The sequence below is a fragment of the Vipera berus genome (assembly GCF_964194415.1).
Source record: "Vipera berus genome assembly, chromosome: 5".
Lineage (NCBI taxonomy): Eukaryota > Metazoa > Chordata > Lepidosauria > Squamata > Viperidae > Vipera > Vipera berus.
The window spans coordinates 75,373,484-75,397,158 of NC_138207.1; positions in this window are offsets into that span (position 1 = coordinate 75,373,484).

Here is a 23,675-nt window from a genome sequence, read left to right on the forward strand (position 1 = left end):
TCCCTTGATGCAACTGAAAATATTTCAGTGCAAGGGTTTTGCTTTAAGTACTCCAGATCTAGGGAGCTGGAAGAATGCCATGTGTTATAGTGAGCCTGCAAATTATCCTGAAGCTGGGGTGATTAGATTTAAGTCATAAATAAATAAAGTCATAAATGGATAGAATAGACCCCAATGATCAACTGTACTGCAGTTCTTGTGCAAAGGAGCGCTTGGGAAGCTTTGCTGATTGTTCCATCTAATGTGGCAGTGCTTTATGTCAACACTGCTAACATTGGATGTTCTTGCTTTGACAACAGATGAAAATACAGCCATTTTCTCTTTTCCCTTTTTCCTTGCTTTTAGAATTAGTTGGTGCAGAGAGGGGAGATTGGGATGCAAGCTCAGTTAGCCATAACAATAACTCTGCCGTGGGAACCCAAGGATAAACTGGGTCCAGAGCTGATAATGTTTTGGTGGGCTGGAAGGCTGGGGAGAAAGCCCGTGCTTTAAGCTAATTGGGGAATGTGATTTATGACTGTTTATCAGGGGTGGGAATTGTACTTTGTTACTTTGTATCCAAGGGAGGAGAATTTGATTTTTGGGTTCAACTATGTAGTGCCGATACTTTGTTTCCCAAATAAAAGACTCTTTAAGGAAAACAATGCCTCAAAGTTCTTTTGAAGGGTTTCATATCGGAACCATGACACTTTGCATACAGTGATATATTATCCCATTTTTCATTTGGACTGATAAATAGGTTTCAAACTTTGTTTATCTGACCCGGAGACACTCTGAGCTAGTGCTATTAGCCAGAAGAAAAATTAAAGTGGCCATTTTCAGAGCTGAAATGGCTCCCATTTCACATTTTTGAAATGCCACTTGATTTGGCATCCTGTGGCACCTGTGCAGCTATATTGTCAGTGTTGAATGAGTGCATTGACAAACGCACAAGGCAGAGTAATGGCTGCATGCTGAAAACACTCATGGATGATTTCTCTTGTTTTCCATGGAATTTACATATGGGCACCTTTATTTATTTATTTTTCAAGCCACATCTGTGCAACAAGCTTATGCTCATGTAACAGGGTTCCTGTTTCATTTTCATAAAAGTCGCTCTTTCGTAAATGTTGCTCTGTCGACAGATTGTGAATATACCATTCATTGTTGTAGGCTGGATTATATTCTGGAGGAGTGCAGATTCCCAAAGGTGCTTTTTCAAGAAGCAACTGGACTTTCTTGTTTTTCTTTGCTTGTTTTGCTTCTCATCCAAAAAGCTTCTTCAGCTCTGACTGGATGGTGGGGAATGGAAGGATTTATATTCCTTGCACACAGCTGGTCATTTGCATTCTTTTAGAGAATCGTTGAGGCCACTTGAAGGTTTACATCTTCCATGAAGGGTTCATAGCCATTTGCACTACTTAGGTGACCCTGAGAACACAAACCTTCAAGTGGCCTCAACCATTCTCTAAAAGAATGCAAATGACCAGCTGTGTGCAAGGAATATAAATCCTTCCATTCCCCACCATCCAGTCAGAGCTGAAGAAGCTTTTTGGATGAGAAGCAAAACATCTTCAAAGAAAAACAAGAAAGTCCAGTTGCCTCTTAAAAAAGCACCTTTGGGACAACCATGACCTGGATGACAGAATCTCCATAGAGGAGTGCAGAGGTGATCTTGCAGAAGATATGCAGAGACGATAAGCAACCCTAAATTCAGTATGGGAAAATAAGACAGTTGTGAGAGGGGAAAAAAACAACTCTTAAGGTCGCTTGCCCTGATATTTTTTTGGTATAGGACAGAGGGAAAAGAGCAGGTGCTGCCAGGATTTCAAGATTCTCTTATTGTCATTGATATCAAAAGGAAAATAATTCTAATGGTGCCTGTTTCCTGACATGGCCTACCTCAAAAGGCTGGCATATACGGAGGGGCAGTTTGAAGCGGTTGTGGGAGATCAGCATTTCTCTGTGTGCTTTTTGCACAGAACATGCAGAGGTCTAAAATGTCACGCTCTGATCAAAGCTGCCCTTCAGAATGCTTAAACCTGGCCTCCATGATGTTGTCAGGAGTAGGAGAAATATCAAGATTTGTAACAACCATGTGACTGAAGCCCTGGTGCTCTCTCTCTCTCTCTTTTTACATATGTCGTGGCTTGGATCGAGGCTTACATTTTGACTTTTTTGCCCACCCCTGTGGAAGTGAATTTATCACGCCCAGCACTAAACTCACTTTGAAGACATCCATGCCTGTGTATCACCCACACAGAGCTTTGTATTAGTTATGAACAGTACAGGGGAGAAACACTCTCTATATATTCACAGAACAAAACATTTCTCTATGGGTTGCTGGATGGTTCTTCCTTGAATTGTGAGGACAGCAGGATAAAATTGCTAGCTGGTTTCTTCGTGTCTTACTGCTGCCCTGGGCTGGCCCTGATCTTAACACATTGAACACTGACTTCTTTAAATGGGAAACCTGTACATTTTCATCCTAGTGATCCCTTTAAAAAAAACAAACAAACCAAACCTGTTATGTATCCAGGTGAAGAGAACACACACACACTTACATAGCAGTCACCACCAGGGGGCGTTGAACTATAACTGTTTTGGCGGGAACCCAGGTTTTGGCGGGAAACAGTGGTTCAAACCGATTGGCCGGCTGCTCACCTGGCCAGGTATAAAAGGAGGGCAGGTAACCCCTATTCCCCAGTACAGTCACTTCCACCGAATAAAGATCTCCCATGCTGTACTCATCGTCTTGGCGTCCTTCCTGCTCTACAGAACCCACAACACAACAAAACCACAGTCTATTTATCTGGTTGCCAAGGGTCAATGACTTGATGGCACATAAGCACTCCATCAATCAATCGCAGTACTTCATTCATTCATAACTCATTTCTTTTCCTCTAAAGAAGCAGCGTTCAATGAGCATAAAAAGCACTAAATAAGCGATGGAAGAAACAAAATATTGTCCTGTAAAAATCAATGCATGTACATGGATTTTTGCAGTTAGCAAAGAAAATAGAGAGGCCTCATGAGATGACAGGGCCTGGATTGCAGCCCATTAATCCAGGCCTTAAGCTGGACTCAAAAGAGTTCTGAATTAAATTCCATTGTTAAATCTGATCATTAGATTAGAGAAAAAAATGCCAGTTTTTTAAAGTCTCATTGACCATTATGGTGAGTTTTTGTGCAGGCAGCCTTTGTTGGAGAAGAAAGGTAAATCCATGGCAACAACAATAATAATATAAAAAAGTGGCAATTTTAATTGCATCTTTGAAGCTGCAACTACTTTTTATGTTCATGTCTGATGCAGATCAAAACAAGCCGAGCTTCCATTAGAGCACTGCAGCCATCATCTTTTGACCATACCTTACTGATACTCCAGAATAAGTTCTTTTTCTCCTATACTCTTGAAAAATAATTATTCTCAGACTTTTAGGGAAGAAGAAGAAGAAATTGAAGAGAGCTCCGCTAAAAGCAAAGCTAAGGATTGTGGTAGAATGAAGAGCTGGCAAGTATTATCGGTTTTTTGATAATATTTCTCTCCAAATGCAGTTGCTCCTCATGAAGAGGCCGCAAGCAATGTCTTTGGTGCTCTGATAAATGAGGGAATGGCTATCTTGCTAACACTGCAGTTGGAGCCTTTAGAGACACTGATTTGCACACTTCCTTTTCTAATCACGTTTGGAAATTGGACTCAGAAGTTAATTTTAACAGTGTCTGCCTCTACAGATAGACTGTGCTTTAAAGATGTTATGGAAGGGGAAAAGCTTTTACTGGACAAGACAGAGACTGATCTGAAAGTGGATTTAAAAATAACAGGCTACAAAAATGGTATGGAAGAAGATGCTACACTACACATACAAAAGAAACTGCTTGATGTCTTAATAATTAAGCGGATATAGAAATAAAAAACTTAAGAGAGTGACCTGAATAATTGTCCTATACGGATTTACAAATTTACAAAATTAATAGGCTTGTTAAAGGTTTGAAGAATGTTATGTGAGAAGGGACAAAGAAAAAAAAATAAAGTTTTAGGAATTTATTCAAAGGGACTAAAGATCAAGACTGTTAAAACTAAACACAAGGAATATAAAGTTTGCAAAATAAAGCAAAATATTTGCAAAATAAATAATCAAAATAGATATGTTGTTATCTCTGGAAACCCTTAATGGGTCATTTCGGAAGTGAAATGACAAGATTTTAAGGCTTTGTTTATACATAAGAGATGTGGTATGGGAAGAAAAGATCACTTGTCATATTTTAAAAGACAGTAATAATTTATTAAATGTTTACACTTGTGATGAAGGGAGAAGTCACCTCTTTATATATTTTCTTTTTTCTTTACTATATAAGCTTTAAAAAAATTCTGTTGATGTCAGGAAAGATAGTCTTTGGTGTCTATGTGAATAGAGATTGTATATCAAATGACATGAAGGTTTGGGTCTAGATCCTGGCAACAGTGTCAGATTGTCATCTTCACTGTTGATACACAGGTCCAGTCTGTTTACTTGGAGTGAATTGAACCCTTACGCTCAATGGCTTCTCCTCTGTGTTAGCAGAGTGAAATGACTGGCACAACTATTTGTAAGTACTGTGAAGGAGAACAAATTGTCAACCTTAGAGTGTATTATTATCATATTTTTGCTGTCATGGAGTTAGTTCTGGGATGCTTGCCTCAGATGCCAAAATAAGTTGGCTAACCTTGAATATGGTAGACTTCAACTTGGGGGAGGGAATCTTTTTCCTGTACTTACTCAGGCAAAAAAATAGCTTGGGCTGGCCCTGGGTTTAAAATGTATTTAGCATTGTATGCATTGTGATGTTCAGTTTCAAGTCAATGTCATTATAATGGAGGAATTTGCAGGGCAAGACTATTGATATTCTTTGAGTAATGACAATTAAGCATCACTCCCAAATTACAGTTTACATTATTAGGAAGGATTTGTGTGTGTGTGTGTGTTGGGGGGGGAGAGGCTGGAGCATAAATTCTAGGCAAAGTTGGGATCATGACTATAATGATCTAATTATGATCTTATTTTCTGTAGTGGCATAATTACAGTGCCTTCTAATATTATTACTTCAGCAGTTTGTTGAATGGCATCTCAGCTGGACCAGACAACTACTCTGATTTAATTGAATTGAAATCTCCCATTATTATTAATCATCAACAGACAAAATATTTCATTTTGGTCAGGAAAAGGAAGAGCGGAACTCTGTTCTCACCTTCAGTAGTGAACTTACTTTTCTCTTCATGACAATTTCTCCATGAGGAATCAAAAGATCATAATCCAAGGAGGAACACACATTTCGCACAGAGAAAATTTGCACATACATGGAAGGGGGCAGGTTGTATTGATGTTCTTCTCTCAAACCTCATCTTCTGTCCTGATCCTCAGTTCTTGCTCTAAGTCCAACAATAACCTGGCATAGCTACTCATACCATATTCTTGCTTTTTAATTACTTGTTCAGAGCACTCCTGTAGTTTCACCAAAGTTACTGTTGTGTCTGTAGACTAATTAAAAGGGGCCTTTCTGGAAGCGGGAAGCTCTGAGTGCAATGATTGGCTGATGCAACTTAGGCGGGAGTTTCCGGGCTGGGGATTGGCCACTGTTTGAATGTAGCTAACTATATAAGGGGGAGTTAAACGGTTAATTGCCAGTTGACTTATGCTTGTGTTAATAAACGTTCTTGCATTAAACCTCACGGCGTGATCGTCTATTCGAACCTAACAATTGGCGACGAAGGTGGGATAGACGACAGATCGGTGAAGGAACGGCGGAATCAGCTGTGTGCGAGGCGGGAAAATTTGAACGCAGTCAACCGAAGTACAACGCTGCCGGAAAAAAATTCACAATGGCACAAGTCAGCTCATTGAAAGAGTTTGACCCGCGATTTCCAGAAGACTGGGAAGAATATGTTGGCCAGGTTGAAGGGTTCCTGTTAGTAAACGGCATTACGGACGACAGGAAGAAAGCCGCGGCTCTTCTGACCATTAGCGGGACGCCTGTGTATCGGATTGCCGTCGGCCTGTGTCAACCGCTGCCGGTCTCTAGCGTCTCATATGCAGACTTGTTGGCAAAATTGAAGGTACACTTCACGCCAAAAAGGTCTGAATTATTTTGGAGACGGATTTTTGAAAAAAGGTATCAAAGAGCTGGCGAATCGATTACACAGTTCGTGGCAGCAGTTAGAAAGGCGGCTTTGAGGTGCAAATATGACAACCTCGAGATCCGGATCCGAGATCGAGTGGTGCTCGGCTTGCGGGATGAGAATCTACAAAATCGAATCATCGCTAAGCCCACGGGAGATCTGCAGGAAGTCCTCGATGAGCTATTAACGTATGAATCAACCGGAACGCGAGACCCCCCCCCCCCCCGAAACAGCATGGCCTCTGCAGCCGAAATCAACCTAGAAAGCCATGTGGACAGCGGGGAGGTGGACCAGCAATGGGAGGCCGACATAGCTGAGATCTCCAGACGATTTGGTAAGATGGCAGCCAGACCACCGCGGACCGAAGCTCCTGACCAGGCCCGAAGACAACAACAACAAGCAGCGCAAAGAGTGCCACGAGACAGCCTGCCCAGATCTAGAGACCAGGACACCAGATGTGGTAGCTGTGGGGGCAACCACCCCAGATCAACATGCAGATTCCGCACAGCAAAATGCAGATCGTGTGGAAAGACCGGCCACATCCATGCCATTTGCCGCAACCGGACGCGTGACAACCGAATCCACGAATTGGACGTCTGGGCCGAAGGTAAGGTAACCCCCCGGGAGCATGGCATAGAGACCCTTAGACCTAGGGCACAACAATCCAACCGCGGGGAGGGGGCGAGAGTCAACCACATAAGACAACAAAAAATAAATCACGTACTGAGGCCTAAATTAAAAATCATAGTCCAGTTGCAAGGAATACCCTGCAAAATGGAGGTAGACTCAGGGGCCTCAGTATCAATAATTTCATACGAAACCCTGAAGTACATTGAACGGGAAAGTGGTCACAAAATTCCGCTTAAACCGACAGGAATCCAGCTAGCCGATTTCCAAAAATCCCCCATAAGCATTAAGGGAAAAATCTCCATTAGGGTTAGTTATAAGGGGTTCAAGGGATCATTGGACCTGTTAGTGACTGAGGGCCAAAGGACTAGTTTAGTAGGCCTTAATTGGTTCCCTGCTTTAGGAATTTGGGTAGGGGGAATAAATACAATTCAAAGTAAGACCCTCAAATCAGTTTGCGATGAATTCGCAGACGTATTTGATGGATCTTTAGGCAAATATAAAGGCCCCCCCATTAATTTTAATTTGGACCCCGCTGTAAAGCCGATTAGATTGAAGGCCCGGAGGGTGCCTTTTGCCCTTAAACAAAAAATCGAGGCCGAGCTTGATAAGCTTGTAGGCCAAGGCGTACTTGAACCGGTCGAGGGAGGCCTGTGGGAGACACCAATCGTCACACCCCTTAAACCTAATGGGGATGTGAGGATTTGTGCCGATTATAAAGCCACTCTAAATTTAGGAATGAAAAAACACGCTTACCCGGTCCCAACGGTGAAGCAGGTCCTCGCGACGATCCAGGACGGCGCCATCTTTGCCAAGCTCGACTTGGCGCAGGCGTATTTACAGCTTACCGTGTCTAAGGAAGCCGCCGAGGCCCAAACGATTGTAACCCACAAGGGGGCGTTTCGAGTTCACAGGCTTCAATTTGGAATTGCAGCAGCTCCAGGCATCTTTCAAGAGGTGATGGAGAGGACCTTAAAGGGCATACCTGGTGTATGCCCTTACTTTGATGATGTCCTGATTGCTGGAAAAACTGAAGAAATCTTAGCTGACCGACTGGAACAGGTACTGGGGAAATTTAGAGCTGCAGGACTTAAATTAAAAAGGGAAAAATGTTTTATAGGAGTTAAATCAACAGAATTTTTAGGGTTTAGAATTGATGAGAAGGGCATTCACCCAACAACTGAAAAAATTAAAGCAATTAAATTGGCACCTGAACCAAAGAATAAGGCTGAATTACAAGCCTTTTTAGGATTAGTCAATTTTTATCATACATTTTTGCCACATAAGGCTGCCATAGCTGAACCATTACATAGACTCTTAGAAAAGAAAACCCCTTGGCAATGGCAGGAAAAACATAGAATCAGTTTTCAAACGTTGAAGGACATTTTGTCTAGCCATTCCACTGTTACACACTTTATTGAAAATAAGCCAATCTATTTAGCGTGCGATGCTTCACCCTATGGTGTGGGTGCTGTCATTAGCCATATGGATGACAAGGGTCAACAAAAGCCAATTGCTTATTATTCGAGAACACTTACAAAAGCCGAAAGAAATTATGCCCAAATTGACAGGGAAGCCTTAGCAATAGTGGCAGGTGTAAAAAAGTTCCATGATTACCTTTATGGTAGGAACTTTACTATTTACACTGACCACAAACCCTTATTGGGTTTGTTCACCACGGATAAGCAGACACCTCAGATCATGTCCCCTAGGATGCTTAGGTGGTCCATATTCCTCTCAGCATACTCATTCTCCCTAAAACATAGACCTGGCAAGGAAATGGGCCATGCAGATGCCTTAAGCAGGTTGCCACTGACTGACACTGAGAGGGATCCTGCTCCAGTGGGCCAGATTCTGTCATTACATGAAATACCTGAGTGCCCATTGACTGCAAAGGACATTGCCATAGCCACTAAGAAAGATCTCACACTTAACAGAATTTCAGCATGGGTTCAGGGGGGATGGCCCAATAAGAATCCAGACCCCAAATTCACACCTTATTTTAGGAGGAAAGATGAATTATCATCTCATTTGGGATGTTTGTTGTGGGGCAGCCGAGTGGTGATTCCTGAGATTCATAGGAAGTCAGTATTAGCTGAATTACATGATGGCCACCCAGGAATAGTACGCATGAAGGCTCTAGCTAGAAGCCATTTGTGGTGGCCTGGGTTAGACACTGCAATTGAAGAGTGCGTAGCTGGTTGTTACCTATGTCAAAGATCTAGGCCGGAACAGGCTCACATTACTACACACAAATGGGAGGCGGCTAGGAATCCATGGTCACGTATCCATATTGATTTCGCAGGCCCATTTCAAGGCCTAACATTCCTAGTTGTGGTAGACAGTTTCTCCCGGTGGTTGGAGGTTGTGCCTGTTCAAACCATGTCATCAGCTAAAACAATTCAGGTTTTAAGGGGCCTCTTTGCCACCCATGGGTTACCTGACGTGATTGTCTCTGACAATGGGCCCCAATTCACCTCTGCTGAATTTCAGGATTTCCTCAAGGCCAATTGGATTAGGCACACGACTTCGGCACCCTTTCACCCGTCCACCAATGGCTTGGCTGAACGCAACGTCCGAACAACAAAAGACGCCCTGAAACGCATCATCCGTGGCAACTGGCAACAGAGATTGGCACAATTCCTTCTGTCACAGCATACTACACCCTGCACAGCCACAGGGAAGAGCCCAGCTGAGATGAGGTGGGGAAGAAGATTAACAACAAAGCTGGACAGACTTCACCCTGACAGACTACCCACAGAAGCTGAGGCGGCTATACCAACCCGGTCTCTCAACATTGGTGACTTAGTGTGGGCCAGGAACTATGGTCCGGGAGACAAATGGGTACCGGGAGTGGTCATTGATGTCACGGGGCCATTGTCTTATTCGATTGAGGGGGAAGGGAATAGAGTAATGAAGAGACATATCGACCAATTAAGGAAAAGGGCCCCAGAAATTGATATTGTAAAAAATGATGTGGGCAAATACACACAGGCTCAAGATGTCATACTCAATCCTGACCGCCTGAGCTCGACAGTTACCAGGGACGGTGAGGATGGAGTTGAAACACAAACCAGGCTACCTAACGTAGTGCCTCAGCTGGGCAATGATGACGGGGAGTTGATTCCAATGGGTAGCTCAAGTGCATCTCATAGAGGTCAACAACAACAAACTCAACAACAACAGAACACTAACATTGTGTCACCAGAGCCCTTGGCCCAAACATCTGGGACAGGTGCCAATAGCCAGACAGCAAATGAGACGGTTGCCAACAAGAGTAATAGATACCCCACCAGGGTTCACAAGCCACCAGCATATCTGAGAGACTATGTTAATAAATAACATTAGTGGGGGGGAAGGGGTGTTGTGTCTGTAGACTAATTAAAAGGGGCCTTTCTGGAAGCGGGAAGCTCTGAGTGCAATGATTGGCTGATGCAACTTAGGCGGGAGTTTCCGGGCTGGGGATTGGCCACTGTTTGAATGTAGCTAACTATATAAGGGGGAGTTAAACGGTTAATTGCCAGTTGACTTATGCTTGTGTTAATAAACGTTCTTGCATTAAACCTCACGGCGTGATCGTCTATTCGAACCTAACAGTTACCATGATGCACACAAAATACAACTTGAATGAGAATTGCCTATCCTTGATCTCTCTGGCTTAATTGTAAGTGATAGTTTTACCATTAATCTAATGGCAACTGATAATGGCAAGATTTTTCTCCAGTTTGGAGCAGATCTGAAAACCGCAGAAGCCAACACAATTCTTTGTGTTTCTTTCTCTTCCCAACAAGCATTCTATCACAAGTTCTTACACTTTTCCTCCATGCTGATGCATTACAATACCCTTTGTAATTCCTGGACTTAAATTTAGAGCTTTCAGAAGAATTCAAATGTGTTCAAATTTATCCTACAGGTTCAGCACAACCCTAAATCCTATTGCCTTCTCAGAAGGTAGAACAATTAATCATTGGAAGAGCTTGCCCTCAGAGACTGTGTGTGCTCCATCTTTGAAAGTCTTTAAGAAGAGATTAGACAACCATTTGTCTGAAATGGTACAGGGTCACCTGCTTGAATAGGGGGTTGGACTAAAAAACCTCCAAGGTCTCTTCCAACTGTGTTATTCTATTAAGTAAAACTCTACACAAAAGTAAATTTGATTGAACACAATAGAATTTACTGCTAAGCAGTCTGATTGATCCATAAGTCACTAGGTTTTAAACCATGAGGATAGTCAGAAGTACATTTGCTTATTTTTTGCTTTTCTTTATTATTTGAATTTTATATATCCTGTTTTTCTACAATTAAACTCAAAGTAATTTAAATATAGATCAATTCCAACAAAATCTAACAGGGCTTAAGGAGAAAACATTTTATGAGAATGTTATTTCTGAAAGAAATAAATGGACCTTATGAAAAATTGAGACTCATGTTCTTGATAACATTCTATAGTGATCATCCAAACGGTTTTTTTTAACTATTTTAGCAACATAAAAGTGTTAAGGCACTCCAATGGTTATTAATCCATCCCTGCTAGATTTATGGAATAACTAAAATTTGAGATTATGAGAGTAATTGTGATGGACTACTAAAATGTATCACAGCAAACAGAAGTCAAGCACTGTGCAAGCTAGTTCTAATTTTTGTTATGGAGAAGCGATAAGCACAAATACCTAATATTTTGACTACAATACCAAGCCCAGGTAGACTACTGCAATGTACTTTACCTGGTGCTGTCTTTAAAGACTATCAAATTACAATTGGTCCAGAATGTATCAGCTAGTGTGTTAATGCATTTCCTGTGCTGAGAGTAGTTAACACCAATATTATAGTCCCTGTGCTGCTATAGACAGGAAGGAAGATGGCCTTGACAGAAATATGCAAGAGTGGTTACCTAAGCAAAGAGAGATAAATATATTTTAAGTCCTAAGGAAAAGGGACGGGGTGGCTCAGTGGGTTAGGACACTGAGCTTGTCGATCAGATGGTCGGCAGTTTGGCGGGTCGAATCCTGAATGCCGCATAGCAGAGTGAGCGCCTGTTACTTGTCCCAGCTTCTGCCCACCTAGCAGTTTGAAAGCACGTAAAAATGAAAGTAGAAAAATAGGGACCACTACGGTGGGAAGGTAACAGTGTTCCGTGTGCTTTTGGTGTCTAGTCATGCCAGCCACATGACCACGTAGACATCCTTGGACAAGTGCTGGCTCTTCGGCTTTGAAACGGAGATGAGCACTGGCCCCTAGAGTCGGAAATGACTAGCACGCTTGTGCGGGGGAACCTTTACCTTTACCTAAGGAAAAAAGATAACCCTTGGAAGTGGCTAAGACAGACAGTACATTGATTCAGTTCAACTCTTCCTGGTCTGATCTAGTTAGTGGGACTGACAACTGGCTATCAATTTGATTGCAGGTACAATTTAAAAGGTGGGGTGTGTAGTGGCCAGATAAAAAAGTACCACCTGGGAAGGTAACAGTCTTCCATGTGCCTCAGTGTATAATCATGCCAGCCACACGATCACAGAAGTATCTTCTTAGTTGGCTCCCTCAGCTAAGAAACAGAGATGAGCAGAGCCCCCTAAAGTCAGACACAACTGGACCAGGGAAACCTTTTACTTTTTTTTTTAGTGCTGGTTTTAACCCATAAAACTCATTGGTACCATAAAACTCTGAGTTGGTGCCTGAAGATCCTCCTTCTCCAATTTATATCAGTCTAACCTCCTGGAACAAGAGATAAAAAAAATTGCACACTTCCAGGATGTGAAGGGGGTGGGGCTTAAAATTATAAGGAACTGCTTTCACACTAGTGATAATGCTAGCATTGTGGAACAGACTTCCTGTAGAGATTGGGCTAATACTTCAGATGGTTGTTTAAAAACTGAGAATTTCCAGAAAGCCTCTCAGTGATTTGTCATCTACTGCATTATTTTTTAGAAGTGATAAGTGGTTGGGTTATAGTTTTATTTTTATTTTATTCTCTTTTTAATCTTGCTCGTGTTTTAATCTTAGTTGAACATTTCATTATTTCCTCTTTGTATCTTGCATACCATCAAGAGTTGTGAGATTTGGATGGAAAATAAATAAAGTAAAATAAAATAAAGGGAGAATATTATTCTTGATAAGAGGCTTAAGAAAATGTTATCAGATGGTGCAGCAGATGAAGTGTCCTTTAGTATGCTTGATTTTATTTTGAGAAGCTGCTGATATGAGGTATATTTTCTGTAATTTGCCTGATAATAAGTGCCTTCTAGAGATCACAGATGCATTTTCTTTACAATAAATCCATAACAGGGCTTGCTGACATGAAAGCCTAGTCTTGTTTCAAATAACTGTAAGAAGTAATACCCCCTTTTTTGTTTCTAATTGGGGTTTTTTTCCCCATCATTTTTTCTGTTTTTGATGCTCCTCCTATCAACCTGCTGATGAAGTTGAAGAGTGGGGTGTCTGGATAAGTGGTCTATTATACCAAGTCAACAATTTCTCTGGAGCGTAATGCCAGGAAACTTTTCAACTAAATGGACCAGAGAATATATTATGAGGATTAAAGTAATTTTGTCCATTATTCTTATTAAATTGCTGGTGTTCTTTTACTGTGTTCATCATGTTCCGGCTTAATGGTGATTGCTCTTTAGACTGCATCCTTTTATATATTTCACAATAAACATATTCCTAGACTGCATTATTTTTATCAGTTAGAATGGACTGCTTAGATGCATTTTCTGCATTAGCCTTGGATAGTTCTTCAAGCTTGATTTCTCTACTGTTACAGTGTTGAGTGTTGTGAACGAATAAACTGTTGATCTGCAGTTTTTATTTTTGTGTTACATGCAGTGGTAGGAACCCAGATCACACTGACAGGAGTCAATGTCTTGTTCCTGATAATACAGCAGATCAGCACCAATAATTATTTGAGTGTAGTTTCTCCCCATGCAAATATACCCCATAGGCTAGCCCCATTGCATATTCTATGTTCTCTGGTATAAACAAAATGCATAAACCATGCTTTCTATTCTCATAATATTCTTCAGTGATTTCTGTTTTTATAATATTCTCTGACAGTGCGATAGGTCTCAATTATATTTAATGCTTGGTTTTCCGAGTAGCCTTTTAGGTACTTAAAGCCAGAACTGCAAATGATATAATGGAATCTACCTCCGTGCAATAATTTTTATCCTCTTGTTTAATGGAACATGTGATTAAAAAGAAGCAAACTTTGTGGTCGTGGCACATATGATTTGAGCACTCTATGAAATAAAGACCTTGCTGTTTTAGAAAAGGCAGGTGTAAGCATGTTCAAATACTTTACAAATGAAAAGAAAATCAATGAGGAGAGCTCTAGGAACCATCTCATATAATGCAGCATTTAATATACCTTTTGGATTAATTTTAAATTCTCCATATCCTTTTCTTCCATTGAGCGGGGGATTTCTCTCTCTCTTAGAATCAGCTAAATTTAGTTGACTAGCCTTGGCTACTATTGGGAGGAGAAGGGGAGAGGGGGATGCTTTTTTATTGCCCATATTTGGGAACAAAACATTCTGGAGACGGTTCTTGCAGAAGTCATCAGAATCAAGGCGAGCATTTCCTGCTAGCAACAATAACACAGAGAAGGCAAACTGTCGATGGCATTTTGAAAGCATGTGTTCAACTTGTTTTATCATCATATTTAGATCAGAACACCTTAATCTAGATGCAACCATGGCCTGAAGCTAATCTAATTTTCATGCATCACTTTCTCCCTTGGATTCTGGCATGTAGCACCGAGATTGCTCCTTCGGTGACCTATATTGGCATATATCTAGATGCTTTTATAGTGGATAGACATTATAACCCAAAGCTATACTTCAGATACATTGAAAGATCCCCATAGTATGTTCCACATACAATATGTGAAACCTGTGTGGACAATTGTAAATTAATTCACTGAATTTTTAGAAACTTTCTTTTGTGCTACATGCCACTTTTGCTACTGATATGAGACACACTTTTTGCAATTTGCCTGATAACAAGTGCCTCATATTGATTTCAGATGCAGCATATAAATTTAATAAACAAATAAATAAAAGTAAATTACTACAGAAACAATGGGAGCCATGACGGCTGTGGTTAGATTGCAGTATTGCAGGCTAACTCTACCCACAGCATAAAGCTCAATCCTGACTGAGGTTGACTCAAGATTGACTCAGCCGTCCATCCTTCCGATGTCGGTAAAATGAGGATTCAGATTTTTGAGGGTGATATACTGAGATTTGTAAATCACTCAGAGTGCTGTAAAGCACTGTGGTAAGGTAAAGGTTCCCCCGCACATGCGTGCTAGTCATTTCCAACTCTAGGGGCCGGTGCTCATCTCCATTTCAAAGTTGAAGAGCCAGCGCTTGTCTGAGGTCATCTCCATGGTCATGTGGCTGGCATGACTAGACGCCAAAGGCACACGGAACGCTGTTACCTTCCCACTGTAGTGGTCCCTATTTTTCTACTTGCATTTTTACATGCTTTTGAACTGCTAGGTTGGCAGAAGCTGGGACGAGTAACAGGCGCTCACTCTGTTACGCGGCCCTCGGGATTTGACCCGCCAAACTGCCAACCTTCTGATCGATAAGCTCAGCGTCCTAACCCACTGAGCCACCGCGTCCCTTATAAAGCACTGTGGAACAGTACATAAGTGCTTTTACTTTTTCTATCTGTCTTGGGGCTCACTTCTCCACTTGTTTAGGCAGGAGAACAAGATCCCTTATTATTTTTCAATCATGTGAAATCATGTATCTGTTCCTGTACAGGCTTCTATAAATGTTTTATTGCAAATTAAATCATTTAAAGCTTGGGTTTTTAAAACTCGGACCTCTTACTGGATTCAACAAAAGCTGACTAGAAGGATTAGATTGCTGCAAGATGCTTAGGAGGAAAGGAGCATAGTTTGTTGTTGTTGTTAGCTGCGAAGTCGTGTCTGACCCATTGTGACCCTATGGACATCTTCTGGAGTCCACTTAAGCTCACGCCTACTGCTTCAGTGACTCCATCCAGCCACCTCATTCTCTGTCGTCCCCTTCTTCTCTTGCCCTCAATCTTTCCCAGCATTAGGCTCTTCTCCAGTGAGTCCTTCCTTCTCATTAGGTGGCCAAAGTATTTGAGTTTTAGCTTCAGGATCTGGCCTTGTAAAGAGCAGTCAGGGTTGATCTCCTCTAGGACTGACCGGTTTGATCGCCTTGCAGTCCAAGGAACTCGCAGGAGTCTTCTCCAGCACCATAGTTCAAAGGCCTCAATTCTTTGGCACTTGGCCTTTCTTATGGTCCAACTTTCACTGCCATACATTGCAACTGGGAAGACCATAGTCTTGACTATAGCACTTTTGTTGGCAGGGTGATGTCTCTGCTTTTTAGTGTGCTGTCTAGATTTGCCATGGCTTTCCTCCCGAGGAGCAAGCATCTTTTAATTTCTTGGCTACAGTCTCCATCTGCAGTGATCTTGGAGCCCAGGAAAATAAAATCTGTCACTACCTCCATTTCTTCCCCATCTATTTGCCAGGAATTGAGAGGGCCGGATGCCATGATCTTGGTTTTTAAAATGTTAAGTTTCAACCCAACTTTTGCACTCTCCTTCTTTACCCGCAACAAGAGGCTCTTTAGTTTTTCTTCACTTTCTGCCATTAGAGTGGTATCATCTGCATATCTTAGGTTGTTGATATTTCTTCCAGCAATCTTAATTCCATCTTTTGATTCATCTAGCCCTGCCTTTCTCATGATGTGCTCTGCATATAAGTTAAACAGGCAGGGCGACAGTATACAGCCTTGCTGGACTCCTTTCCCAATTTTGAACCAATCAGTGCTTCCGTGTCCAGTTCTCACTGTTGCTTCTTGTCCCACATATAGGTTTCTCAAGAGACAAATAAGATGGTCTGGTATGCCCATCTGTTTAAGAACTTGCCACAGTTTGTTATGATCCACACAATCAAAGGCTTTAGCGTAGTCAATGAAGCAGAAGTAGATGTTTTTCTGGAACTCTTTAGCTTTCTCCATGATCCAGCGTATGTTGGCAATTTGATCTCTAGTTCCTCTGCCTCTTTGAAATCCTGCCTGTACTTCTGGTAGTTCTTGATCCACATACTGCTGGAGTCTAGCTTGTAGGATTTTAAGCATAACTGTACTAGCGTGAGAAATGAGTGCAATGGTGCGATAGTTTGAACATTCTTTGGCACTGCCTTTCTTTGGAATTGGAATGTAAACTGATCTTTTCCAATCCTGTGGCCACTGTTGAGTTTTCCAAATTTGCTGGCAAATTGAGTGCAGCACTTTTACTGCATCGTCTTTTAAGATTTTGAATAGCTCAGCTGGAATACTGTCACCTCCACTAGCTTTGTTGTTGCTCAGCTTTTCTAAGGCTCACTTCACTTCACATTCTAGGATGTCTGGCTCGAGGTCAGTGACCACCTCATTGTGATTATCAGGGACGTTAAGCTCATTCTTGTATAGTTCTTCTGTGTAATTTTGCCACCTCTTCTTAATCTCTTCTGCCTCTGTTAGGTCCCTGCCATTTTGGTCCTTTATCATGCCCATTTTTGCATGAAACGTTCCTTTCATCTCTCCAATTTTCTTGAAAAGATCTCTGGTCCTCCCTATTCTATTGTTTTCTTCTATTTCTTTGCACTGTTCATTTAAGAAGGCATTCTAATCTCTTCTAGCTATTCTCTGGAATTCTGCATTCAATTGGGCGTATCTTTCTTTTTCTCCCTTGCCTTTCGCTTCCCTCCTTTCCTCAGCTATTTGCAAAGCTTCCTCAGACAGCCATTTTGCTTTCTTGCATTTCTTTTTCTTTGGGATGGTTTTGGATGCTACCTGTTGTACAATGTTGCGAACCTCTGTCCATAGTTCTTCAGGCACTCTGTCTATCAAATCTAATTCCTTAAATCTATTTGTCACCTCTACTGTATATTTAATTCATACCTGACTGGCCTAGTGCTTTCCCCTACTTTCTTCAGTTTAAGCCTAAACTTTGCAATGAGAAGCTCATGGTCTGAGCCACAGTCAGCTCCTGGTCTTGTTTTTACTGACTGTATAGAGCTTCTCCATCTTTGGCTGCAGAGCACATAATATATATATATAATATAAAGTTGGAAGGGACCTTGGAGGTCATCTAGTCCAACCCCCTGCTCAGGCAGGAAACCCTATACCATTTCAGGCAAATGGCTGTCCAGTCTCTTCTTAAAAACCTCCAGTGTTGGAGCATTCACCACCTCTGGAGGCAGGTTGTTCCACTGGTTAATTGTTCTAACTGTCAGGAAGTTTCTCCTTAGTTCTAGGTTGCTTCTCTCCTTGACTAGTTTCCATCCGTTGCTTCTTGTCCTGCTTTCAGGTGCTTTGGAGAATAGCTTGACTCCCTCTTCTTTGTGGTAGCCCCTGAGATATTGGAACACTGCTATCATGTCATCCCTCACCCTTCTCTTCATTAAACTACACATACCCAATTCCAGCAACCGTTCCCTATATGTTTTAGCCTCCAGCCCCCTAATCATCTTGGTTGCTCTTCTCTGTACCCTTTCTAGAGTCTCGACATCTTTTTTACATCGTGGTGACCAAAACTGGATGCAGTATTCCAGGTGTGGCCTTACCAAAGCATTGTAAAGTGGTATTAGTACTTCATTTGATCTTGATTCTATCCCTCTGTTAATGCAGCCTAGCACTGTGTTGGCTTTTTTGGCAGCTGCAGGACACTGCTGGCTCATATTGAAGTGATTGTCTACTAAGACTCCGAGATCCCTCTCACAGTTACTACTATTGAGCAAGGTACCACCTATACTATACCTATGCATTTGATTTTTCCTGCCTAAATGTAGAACCTTACTTTTTTCACCATTGAATTTCATTTTGTTAGATAGCGCCCAGTGTTCGAGTCTGTCCAGATCCTTCTGTATCTTAAGCCTATCTTCTGGAGTATTGGCTATTCCTGCCAGCTTGGTGTCGTCTGCAAATTTGATGAGTTCCCCATCTATCCCCTCATCCAAATCATTAATGAAGATATTGAAGAGCACTGGGCCCAGAACAGAGCCCTGGGGCACCCCACTACACACTTCCTTCCATGTAGATGTGGTTCCATTGAGGACCACACGCTGAGTACGGCCTGTCAGCCAGCTACGAATCCATCTGGTGGTAATGCTATCTAACCCACATTTTTCTATCTTATCAAGTAGTAGGTTGTGATCTACTTTATCAAATGCCTTACTGAAGTCCAAGTAAATTATATCTACAGCGTTCCTCTGGTCCACTAATTTTGTCACTTGGTCAAAGAATGTAATAAGATTTGTCTGGCATGATCTGTTTTTGACAAACCCATGTTGACTTTTAGTGATGACTTTGTTTGCATCAAGGTGTTCGCTGATTTGTTGTTTGATTATCTTTTCCAGAATCTTACCAGGTATTGAGGTCAGGCTGATAGGTCTGTAGTTTCCTGGATCTATTTTTTTTCCCTTTTTTGAAGATGGGAACTACATCAGCTCTCTTCCAGTCCTCTGGTAGTTCCCCAGTGCTCCAGGATCTTTGAAAAATATAGTTCAGTGGTTCTGAGATCACGTCTGCCAGTTCCTTGAGAACCTTGGGGTGTAATCCATCTGGTCCTGGTGATTTGAACTCGTCTAGGCTGGACAGGTGCTCACTTACCATTTTCTTGCCTATCTTAACTTGCGTTTCTATTCTGTTTTTTATGGCACTGGTTTGGGTAGGTTGGACTGTTTTTCCCCAGACATAGTCAATCTGATTTCTGTGTTGACCGTCTGGTGATCTCCATGTGTAGAGCCGTCTCTTGGGTTGTTGGAAAAGAGTGTTTGCTATGACCATCGTATTCTCTTGACAAAATTCTATCAACCTGTGCCCTGCTTCATTTTGTACTCCAAGGCCAAACTTGCCTGTTACTCCGGTTATCTTTTGGATTCCTACTTTAGCATTCCAATCCCCCATGATTATAAGGACATCATTTTTTTGTGTTAGTTCTATAAGGTGCTGTAGGGCTGCATAGAACCGGTCAATTTCTGTGAGGTGTTCTCACGATGAATCGTTAAAGGAGCTTCCAAGCAAAGGCATCACGCAGAGATGCAATCATATTTAGCTTTATTCATGATAGATCAAAGAGAAAGAAGTACTTGGCATGAAAGCATTCATGCCTGCATGTAAGAGAGAAATAAAATAGAACAAAACAAGCTAGGATTACATGACTAAAATAGAGGTTAGGAGTAGAGATAGAACTGGAGACTGAAAATGGAGAACAAACAGCAGCCCCTCGTGCAGAGGTATTTATGGGGGGTCTTGGCCCCTCCTTGACCATAAAACTCTCTCGCCAATGGGGCTGTGGGTCTGGGACCCTTGGCTCATCAGTGGAAGCAAAGAAACCTCTTTGCCTCCATCTGATGACCCTTTTGGGGAACTGCCAATGGCTGGCACTAAACATCTAACAATTCCCCTTCTTGCCAGCCAATGACAGGGACCAGTGAATGTATGTAAGGGGCGAGCAGGTGTCATAGACATGTATGAAAACATTCAGAAGGCCAAACACAAACGCTTACACAGAAGGTTGTGCCGGTCAACGGGAACAGGCTTGGTAAACAGATCAGCTATCTGGTCAGCTGTATTACAGTGCTCAACATGTATAAAACCCTCTTTCGCAAGGTGCCTGACATTTTTATAGCGTATGTCTATATGGCGAGATCTGGAGCCTACTGCATAAGCCTCCGAGATTGCAATTGCAGCAGTGTTGTCCTCTAGAATTTGGATGGGCAGAGGGGGAGATGCCCAGATGTTTGTTATCAGCTCATTGAACCAAGTCAAATCATTGGCCGTGTCTGACAGACTAGCAAATTCAGCCTCGGCCGTGGAGCAAGAAATAAATTTTTGCTGCCTAACATGCCAATGTATTGGGCAGCCATTTAGCAATATGAGGAAACCAGAAGTGCTCCGTCTACTTTTGGAGTCGCCAGCCCAGTCTGCGTCTGAGTAAGCGGAGAGCTGGGCCGTCTTCCCCTTCTCTGGTTCTAGCATGAGAAGAGCATCAGCTGTGCCCTTTAGGTATCTGAGCACCCTTTTGACAGCAGTCCAGTGGAATTCCTTTGGGTGTTCCACGTGCCTGGACAATAGATTCACAGCTAAAGCTATGTCAGGTCTGCTCCAATTGCTGATGTATAGCAAGGAGCCAATCACAGATCTGTAGAGCGTGTTATCTGTGAACTCAGGACCGTCCTTATGGGTGAGGTTGTAAAAGTCAGTTTGCATTGGGCTATGCGTAGGATTAGATTCTGTCATTTTGCATTTGGCCAGTAATTCCTCTATCTTTTCTTTTTGAGATAGAGCGAACCCCCCTTTAGTGGCCAAAATATGCACACCCAAGTACTTGTCAACCCGCCCCAAAGACTTCAGAGTAAACTTTTCTTCCAGGGCCTTTGCAAATTCATCACACCTTTCCTTGTTAGGCCCTACATATAATAGGTCGTCCACATAAACTAACACCCGTTCTGTGGTTCCCTTGGAATTGCGTGTGAAAACACATTGATCTGCATGAGATTCTGAGAAACCAACTCGTTCTAAACTCTTTCTAAGACAGTCATACCATAATTTCCCTGACTGCTTAAGACCATATAACCCTTTGTGAAGCAACCATGTATTTCCCCCTTCTTGCTGGTAGCCAGGAGGAGCCTTCACGTAGATCTGCCGGTCCAAGTTGGCGTGGAGGTAAGCCGTCTGGATGTCAAATTGGAAGACTTCTTCTCCCAGAGCGGCTGCAGTCACGAGGGCGGCCTTGACGCTCTCTGCCCGGACGGTTGGAGAGTAAGTCTCCGAGTAGTCCTCCATATAACGTTGAGCGAAGCCCTGGGCTACCAAACGGGCCTTGTATAGGTAGAGGCCATTGGCAAGTGGTTTGGCCTTGTAAACCCACCTTGTGCCAATGACTTTCCTCTCCTTTGGAGGTTGCTGGGGGGTGAAGACCTTAAGTTGTTTTAAGCTCTGCATTTCCTTCTCCATCGCGAGCTGCCATCTCTCCTGCTCCTCGATGGGCAGCTCCTGGATGTCAGAGAAGGATTTTGGGGTGACCACAACGCTGTTGACAGACGCGATGTGGCCAATGTCAATTCTCTTTGGCGGGACCCCCTTGTTGGACCGCTTTGACCTCCTTACCTTTTGCCACTCACCGCTCTTTTCTTCCGCGGGTTTCTGAGGTGTCGCTGGGGGTGAAGACGGTGTGTCTTCCTCCATGGGACTGGACGCATCTTCGTCTTGTTCCTCACTTTCGTCGGTGGCAGGGTACGAGGTCGCCTCTGGCGATGTCGCGGTCGGGGTGTCCTTGCTGGGTCGGTTGGCATATGGGCTCAGATCATTTGAGCCAGGAGCATAGCCCAAGAACCTTAGTCTCTGGGAAACAGATCTCCCCTTCTTCCGCAGCTGCTTGGGGATGTGTACCCATGCATAGGAGCCAAACACACGCAAATGTGCCAGATTTGGTTTCCTACCGTGAACCAGGAAATATGGGGTCTGGTTCACGACACTGCTCCAGGTGCGGTTTAAAGTGTAATTGGCATAATGAATTGCCTCCCCCCAGTATGACTCTGCGACACCCGCGTCTGCAATCAGACTACGCATCATGGTTTGCAGGATTCCATTCCTTTTCTCAGCTACACCATTTTGCGACGGGGTGAACGGTGCAGTTAGAAAATGGCGGATGCCCTTACGCCTTACCCAGTCCTGGAACTTCTGAGACATGAACTCAGCCCCGCGATCGCTCTGCAACTGTGCGATCTTGGTCTTGTACTGAGTCTCTACGAAGTTGTACAGCGACTTTATGGCGTCAAAGGCTTCAGATTTCTCTGTGAGAGTATACACATGACCGTAACGTGAAAAATCATCAACGGCAGTGAGAAAATACCTTTTCTTTCCTAGGGATGGTGTAAAAGGCCCAACCAAATCAACATGTACTAGTTGGTAAGGGTGTTGAGTCTTACGGGATGACACCTTTGATATAGGAGCAGCCTTTCTCTTTGTTTTCTTGCAAATGGCACAGTCCAGAAACACGTCACAGTCCTTGAGCTGGACTCCCTCAGCAAATTCTCCCATCTTTTTAACTACAGGGAAGCTTGCATGACCCAGCCTTCTGTGCAATAAGTGGGCGCACTTATCGTGAATTGGCTTCCCTATTGACACTCTCTTGGCTCTGGTTGCTTTGAGTGGTGCTGCAGGTGCCTGCTGAGATTCAGGCTTCTTGCCCACACTGCCCTTGGAAAGCCTTGGGGCAGGTTGTGGTGCCTTGGGAGAAAAATATGGCAAGCCATTTATTATTGTAATATTTCCAATGACCTTCTGGTCTCGGGTGACATGACCTCCCCCCTTGCGAAATAGGACTTCCACTTTGTCATCGTCACACAATTTGGTGATGCTCAAAAGGTTGTTGGCTATAGAAGGGGCGTGCAAGACACCCTCAACTTTGCCAAGTCCAGGCAGAGAAACAAAACCCTCCCCAACAACTGGAGCAGTGTCACCGTTTGCAACCTTGACAGATGAGTTAATTTTCTTTAACCTTTTAAAACCTTGACTCATATTAGTAATGTGAGAAGAAGCTCCAGAGTCCAGTAACCATAAGTCAGTGGAGCTATCAGCCCTTGTTGTGGGGGTGAGGGAACAAGTATGCAGTGAATTTCCTTTGCCCCTGCCACGCCCCTTTCCTCCCCCTTTGCTTCTTACTTGATTGGGACCACGTTTAGGGGCTTGATGTTGATGGGGGCAGTCTTTCTTGAGGTGCTCCTCAGAGCCACAGATGAAACATTTAAGCAGAGCATTAATTTGCTCTGAGTTGTGGCGCCCCCTTCTGGCTTGCTGAGTGGTGACTCTAGCGTATTCTCCAGCATTTCTCCTTCTCCGATCTTCTTCGATCAGTCTCCCTGTGAGGTAGGACAGATTTA